Consider the following 8,564-nt stretch of genomic DNA (forward strand, 5'->3'; position numbering starts at 1 on the left):
CACTGGAATAAGTAATGAATTGTTGCCACAGCAACATCAACAGAGGAGCATAAGAAGAAGAAGACGGCGGGATAACACAAATCCACCGGAGTTGCATGCATTCATTCTGCAAAGCAATTTTCTGGCTGCCAAGACGAGTTTAGTTCGCCTTTCGCCTTAAGCCTTCTTAAAAAATCCTTGCGCAATTTCTGGATGGCTGGATGGCTGCATCAAATATACAAAGAGCTCTTCCGTTGCTTATGATATACTTTTCCGAGTTAAAATAATGAATATTGTGGTTGTTGTTGTTGTTGTAGAATGTAAATACATATTTTAGCACAAATTTGTACAAATAAGTGTTTTTTCTTAAAAGAACCAATTTCCTTTAACTATTTTGATGCATTCCCTTTAATTTAACTAGTGAAAAAGCTCCTATGAAATGGCAGAGAAATCTCCCTCTCCCTCACATTCGTAATACCTACTTTTCTCCTATAACCGGTTTCCGCTTTTTCGAACATTGTTCAGAATAGGAGGAAAGGGAGAAGTGAAAAAACTCACAAGGAATTTTTATTTAGAATACGAGGAATGGGAGAAGGGAAAAAACTCGCACTGAATTTTCGTTTACAATAGGGCTGTTTATATATTTTATTTATTGTTTTGAATACGTTTTGACTAAGAGACTTATTTTTTGTGGAATATGTTTGTAATTTTTTGCGTTTTCTTCATTTTTATTAAATTTTTACGATTTTTAGGTTAAGGCACCATTAATCGAACACATTGGAGATGGATATGGATATGGGTATGGTTACGACTATGGCGTTAGGGTTAAGGAAGTCTAATTTGGCCTTTAACCCTAAAGCCATAGTCGTAACCATACCCATATCCATAACCATCTCCAATGTGATCGATTAATGGTGCCTTAACCTAAAAATCGTGAAAATTTCTTAAAAATGAAAACGCAAAAAATTACACATATTCCACAAAAAAGTCTCTTAGTCATAGCGTACCCGAAACAATGAATAAAATCTACAAAAAGTTTTTAAGGCTGTGCAGGGCCGTGGAGAGGGGGGGGGGGGGGGGAGCCAGCCAGGGCAATTGCCCTGGGGCCCGGCAAGGCAAAGCAGTATTGACAGTACTCTAACTAGGATTTCATCGATACATACATATTTTGTTGCTACAAAAAATTGTTTAAAAATTTAAAATCACTAAACTAAAATCATAAGCATCCAATCAAATACTATGGGGCATAGTCATAGTCGAATTAAAATGTGATTTTAAGTTAGATAAACGTTTTTGACACAATTTTATAAGCGCTATCTGTCAAAAATGCTTCAACTAACTTAAAATCACATTTTATTTCGACATATCGCAGCATTAGTTTTGAATCGGTAATTTCCATATTCTCAGACCAAAAAGCACGGAAGGTTTTCCTTGGCTGATTCAAACTCTTAAAATGTACATATTTAGATAAAGTTAATGTAAGCAAATCAAAAAATGAAATCTTACATTTCATTTATGTAAGTGCTCCAGTAAATCTTATTTTATATGAAATAAAACTGACAATGTGAATTGAATATTTTATGTATGTTATGTTATTTTTTTTTACTGGATTGAGTTTATTTTTTAGGGGAGCCCGTAAACGCGAACTGTCCCAGGGGCTCGGCTCTCTGCGGCCAGAGGCTGTGTGCGAGTTTGCCTAAATTGCTACCTAAATACACAAAAAACCTAAATCACTGGAAACCGTCGGCAAGGCAGTGCAAAAGAAAAAATTTGAATTTTTTCGAGCATACTTTTCAACCTAAATTGAAAAGTCAAGTTTTAAAGATAAACAAAATTTTTCATTTTTCTTCAATTTTGTTTTTCACTTTTAAATTTTCTGTGAAATGCGCATCTGCATACAAATATAGTAGTTAGCATATAGCCAAGGCCGCGATGGTCAGTGATGTGGTATGTGTGGCGATCGATTGGTAAATACGGTGCCAATTAGTTGAGTTTTTGCAGTGAAACCAAATCGCCACACGATGATGGCAAGGAATGTAGGCCAAAGTCTGCACAAATTTTTCAGAAATGGTCACTTACTGGCCAATAACGGGTAAATAGTGACATGCTTAATGTTAGCTGTTTCATTTTACCCTGGATAGAGGCAGATCCCCTTAAGATGTGATCCAATACGGTCGGCGAAAATGGCCCTACAAATTTATCAGATGCAATTTCATTTATTGCAATCTTGGGAACTCCTACTATGAACCCTTCTTAGTCCATGCCCATTTAAAGCATGCATACCTGCAGATTGTAAATACAACAACAGTTTCAAAGTGAAAATTTTTGTATTAATTTCCAAGCTTAAACAATTTAGATTGTCAAATGTACTCGCATACTTTTGACAGCTTTTTACCTAAATTGTAGCAGTGCTGGAAATTTCCATTGGAATATTAGTTTAGGTACCTAGAATTTAGACTAACTCGCACCCAGCCTAAATTTACCAACTGAAATATTTTTAGGTTATGGATATGGCGATAAACCAAAAACCAATTGGTTGGCCATGGTATCGTTATGGCGTTAGCATTATGGTATGGCACCATTAAAAAAAAAATTAAACTTCCTAAAGCTGGAGTCATTGGTGCCGTTTGTCGTATCGCTGTAGTCGTATCCCTAACGTAATCAGCTGTTTATCGTTACGACGGTAAACCAAAACCCAATTGGTTGGCTACGATACGGTTACGATCTTAGCGGCACCAATAATCGATTGCACTGATTCTCATAAGGTTGGTCGAATCAGCTGTTAAAAGGTTACCGATACGGATACCGATAAAGCACCAATGTCTCCAGCTTTAACCCTAACGCCATAGTCGTAACCATACCCATATCCATAACCATCTCAATGTGATCGATTAATGGTGCCTTAACCTAAAAATCGTGAAAATTTCATAAAAATGATGAAAAAGCAAAAAATTACAAACATATTCCACAAAAAATAAGTATCTTATTCATAACGTATCCAAAACAATGGAGAAAATCTAAAAAAAGTTATTAAATTCACCAACTCAAATATTTTTAGGTTATGGATATGGCGAGAAACCAAAAAACAATTGATTGGCTATGGCGTTAGCGTTATACTCTTTTCACACAGAAACTTAATGATCTCATTTCACCTTCTAATGAAATCGTAAATTTTTTGCTTTCACACAGAAGTAACTGCTCGATTAGTATGAGGGATGAAATGTCAAGCGAATAAAATGACAATGCTATATGACAGACAATCATGGCGGAACGATACAAGGTGGCAGCATGGTGACATACCTACAAACAAAAAAAATTCCATGTACTTGTATATTCGATGGACAAATGTCAAAATCGTACTGCGCCGGTAGTTGATGTATCAAATCAAATAAAAAAGGTTATAATCAGTTATTCGATGCGGCCACCTTATATCGTTCCGCCATGCAGACAATGACTTTTACTTTGACAAATGACATTTTTAAGCACTGAACACACCAAAAACTAAGAAGCGGAACGCGGCCAACAGAGTTGCATTGTGCTTTTGACTTCATTAGGCATTCGATTAGCTACTAATGAAATAATTATAGATTCGAATTTTGTAGGGAAGATTGAGCTCAATAAGCGTCTTAATGTAGAAAACTGCCTTTATTATTCAATAAGCCGCCTGTGTGAAAATAGTATTATGGTATGGCAGCATTAATCAACATTATGGAAAGGAATGTAATCGATTAATGGTGCCATACCATAACGCTAAAGCCGGAGTCATTGGTGCCGTATGTCGTATCGCTGTATCCGTATCCCTAACGTAATCAGCTGTTTATCGTTACGACGGTAAACCAAAACCCAATTGGTTGGCCACGATACGGTTACGACTTTAGCGGCACCAATAATCGATTGCATTGATTCTCATAAGGTTGGTCGAATCAGCTGTTAAAAGTTTACCGATACGGTTACCGATAAAGCACCAATGTCTCCAGCTTAACGCCATAGCCAATCAATTGGTTGAGTTGGTGAATTTAATAACTTTTTTTAGATTTTCTTCATTGTTTTGGATACGTTATGACTAAGATACTTATTTTTTGTGGAATATGTTTGTAATTTTTTGCGTTTTCATCATTTTTATGAAATTTTCACGATTTTTAGCTGAGGTGAAACATAGAATTAGTGTTGAGGTGAAACATATACACATATTTTAGTTACATTTGAGTATAATGCGTATTGAAATTTAGTAGTACTAATTTTATGCGCAGCAATTTTAGAGGTGTATTTAAAGCTTGACGCTTAGCAGTCCATATAAAGTTTAAGCGAAAACGTCTATAGATGTAAAAAAAAACACAGCTATTGTTGCAACTGCAGCACTTCCGTCTTTTATGTATCCACTGTACCTATTGTATAATGCTGAAATGAGTATCCATCTAACCTCTAAAAACTCACCCATTCCTTCGAAACTGCTGTTAGAATTCTGTTCAAAAATTCGTAGAAAATAAAATTAAACACTATACACATCATTAAAAAATCGTTGTTTTATTTTTTTATTTAAGATACTTTATTATCAAAATAAATTTTTTTAAAACCACTATATACATACATCAGCTAAAAGAAAAATAGCAGTGTCGTTTTTATTTTATCAAATTGCGACACTTAAAAAATTTTTTTCCGAATTTTCAGCAGTTTCCAAAAAGTTTGACTTACAGCTTTATATACAGGAACCAAAGAGGATAAATATAATAAAAGCCACCAGTCTGCTACTAGTTGCGAACACGAAAATGTATAGAAGACATTTATGCACATCTCGCCAAAAAAAAAACCTACGACTACCATAACGAAAACATTTTACAAAGTAACGAGTGACGTCTCATATTATATTTATCCTCTTGGCAGGAACTAGATTTTCTACCAGTATTGGCATACCCAATGTATGCATGACCATCATATGTAGAGTCCACGCCCAACGCCAACCACCTTTTTAAAAGTTCTCATAGGGATGATTTAAAATAACTTCATAGTCGATGATCTGTAAACTCTCTAAAAAATCAACAAACAGCTTAAAAAATCAAACATTTCGGTAGTAATTTGTAAAATTATTTTACACATGCTCTTCTGAGCATTATTTTCGACGCGACAGACCAGGACGACAATCAATCGGGAATGTCGTCGTAGCCAGATTAAACCTAATTACATTATTGGGTAGCTACAGTTAGTCCTTTTTATTTTGTCAATAACAACTAAAATAGAAGTAAAAGCCAGATAATAAAAGCTAAAATCATTCTTTTGGGCGTTTTTTTAAACATTGTGACGAATATTAGCATCACTACGCTGTTAGTAAATAATCACAACAAAAAATACAGTAAGCAGCCAAACTTATGTACATGCACACACATAACTAGCAGCTCGAAGTGAAGAGATATCACACACACACACATATAGCCATCAGCCGAAGTTGTTACTCACACATACATACATATGCATATAGCTCAATCACCAAGCAGGAAATACAACAGTTCTAGAAGGTGAAACGTCTAGACCTTAGGAGAAATATGCGGACGAAGCAACAGAGAGTATAAAACCAGCGCAAGCTGAGGAATGTCTAATCAGTTTGATTTAAACACGCTTTTGTGAAGTGCGTGATATTGAAGTATAATTGTACACTCCCAAATTTGTCTAATAAAGACCATTTTGCAATACTAAATATTGGAGTTATTTATTCAACGGTTAAGCGATTCGAACGTTAGTAGAAGGTGCATAATTACAAGATCTTTAAAATTCGTTACAATATTAATATTTTTTTCTTAATTTTTCGCTATTGTTTGCTATAATTTATTTTTGTGGCTGCCGCGTTCAAAGTAATGAAGTAGCCAATGCTTCGTTACGGGTTTGGCCAAGCTTCGCTTTATTGTGGTTGTGGTCTGTAGACGCCGTGTTGAACGAATCAGCCCCATCGGTCTACTATCTCGTCGTGCTGGCATATGGGGGCAAACCATTTGTTTTTTCGAACTTCTAACTTATACTTTTTCGAACATTTATAAGTAAAAATGAAAGGACAACAAAGTCTATGTAAGACCGAAGCCTGTCAAGAAGCTCGTTCCCACCTTTTTTTCAAATACATACATATATATTGTGACGAATATTAGCAACACTAAGGGATACTTTCATCTCTAAGCCGATGCTAAGCAGTGACTTGTATGCACATCAATAAATCAATCAGTTTGATTTAAGCAAGCTATGAGTTGCGAGGTATAAGTGTTATTGAGAAGTACTTTAATAAAGGCCATTTTGCATTATTGAATAGTGGAGTTATTTATTCAACAGTTTAGTGATTCGAACGTTAGTAGAAGGTTGCAAATAAGCGGAATTGCACTAAATTCGTTACAATTGGTGTCAGAAGAGGAATTGTTGAATAAATTCCGAAGATTGCGAATACTTGGACATGGCAAAGTGGAGAGAATTGAAGATCCAGCAACTGAAGAAGGAGTTGGAGAGCCGATTGAATACAGCCGGCAATAAACTCGAACTTCAGGCACGACTACGAGAGGCAATGGAATTGGAAGGAATTAATGTGAACGAGCATGTCTTTTATCCTGATGTGGAAGAATCAACAACAAAAATTGAAGAGAAAAACTAAACATCGCAGACAGTTACCAGACTTGAACATGATATTGGCTGCAATAACTGCTCAAACATCGACAGTGGCATCTCAGCTGGAATCGCAGGAGACACGTTTAACATCCAAGATGGAAGCGCAGTAGGCATGCATTTCAGAAATGTCGTCACAAATATCCACTAATATGTCATTACAACTGGAAGAGCAGAATACATATATGGCATCCCAACTGGAAGAGCAAAAGACATATATGGCATCCCAACTGGAATCACAGGAGACACGTATCTCAGAGATGTCGTCAGAAATACCATCTAAAATTGAAGCACAAGACGCACGAATATCCGAAATGTCCGCAAAAATTTCAGCACAGGTATCATCGCAGATCTCTGCACAATTGGAAGCGCGTATGGACGAGAAAATACTGCAGTTTGAGGAAAAAATCGAGGCCGAGGTGGATGCTTTGAGAGGACGTATCCAGGAGTTGCAACTTAATCGTCCGGCTGCTTCAGTGAGTAATACGAAGGTAAAAACTCCATCTTTTGACGGTTCTGTTCCTTTTCAAGTCTTTAAGCTACAGTTCGAGAAGACCGCAGCAGTGAAGAACTGGAATGCTGAAGATAAAGTTGCTGCACTGTTCGTGGCATTGAAAGGGCTTGCAGCTGAAATCTTACAGACAATTCCAGAGTACGAACGGAACAACTATGAAACATTGATGACCGCTCTAGAGAGGCGATACGGAAGCGAGCACAGGAAACAGATATACCAAATTGAGTTGCAAAACCGTTACCAAAAATCGAATGAGACTTTGCAGGAGTTGTTGTTGTAGCAATGTTTCGTCCCATCTAATAGCTGCGACCGATCACAAATTGTCATCAATATCCTCTAACGGGAGTCCAAGGAAACTTGCTTTTCGACAGGGGTGGGCCATAATGAAAGGAGTGTTAGAGGCGTTGGTTCCACATTACAATTAAATAGATGGTTGGTGTCATGTGGGGACACATTGCAAGCGGGGCATACATTTTGTATGTCGGGGTTGATTCTGGATATGTAAGAGTTTAACCTGTTACAGTATCCAGAACGAAGTTGAGCCAGAGTGACTCGCGTTTCCCTGGGGAGTTCCTCTTCCGCAAGTTTTGAGTACTTTTCCCCGAGTACTGGATTCACCGGGCAATTCCCGCCATAAAGATACGACGCCTGTTTGTGGAGTTCACCAAGGACCTGCTTGTGTTTTTTTTGCTTCATATAGCTGAGTTCTCAGGTGCCGTATTTCCTCAAAATGTTTACGGAGATGACTCCTTAAGTCCGCTTCCCAAGGCAGCCGGTTCTATGTACCGGAGCGACTCGGGATTTTTCCCGACCAAGGACTGTCATTTCAGTGTGACCCCATCTAATTTGTTTCGTCCCTCCCACATATTGTCATCCTCCCAGCAGCTCCTTGCAGCAGGACTGCTCCATATTCTCTTACTCCGGGAAGGCATCGAATCCAATCCGGGTCCGTCCCCTGACCCTGGTCCTGAGAAATGGTTTTGCTGCATCTGCCGGAAAAGAATCTTTTTAGGACGGTCATACTCTGTTCAGTGTGTCTCGTGCAAGGGATGGTTGCATCGGACAGGTTGTTCTGGGCTTGATCCCAAAACCCGACGTCTACGTAACTTTTATAAATCTTTTGTGGCTCCTTGCTGTTCACGCCCAAGGGCGTCCCATAACTACAATCTTCGTTGTAGAGTCGGAAGCAATGCTGAGCAGCAGCCCCTGCCCCCGTCTTCTCCTCCCCTCTTTTCCGGCAGCAATCGTGTAGGTCAGGGAAACAGACTCTTAGTCCCTACCTCCGTTTGCACCGTTTGCCAGCACAGAATATATATGTTTGCGACATCCGCTCAATGCAGCTCCTGCCTTGGGTGGTGCCACTTCCCTAGATGTTCTGGTCTTCGCGACGGCAACCCCCCGACGGGTTTCATCGCGCCATGTTGCCAGGCCGCAAACC

Source organism: Eurosta solidaginis, chromosome 1, assembly GCF_040869045.1.
Source record: "Eurosta solidaginis isolate ZX-2024a chromosome 1, ASM4086904v1, whole genome shotgun sequence".
NCBI lineage: Eukaryota > Metazoa > Arthropoda > Insecta > Diptera > Tephritidae > Eurosta > Eurosta solidaginis.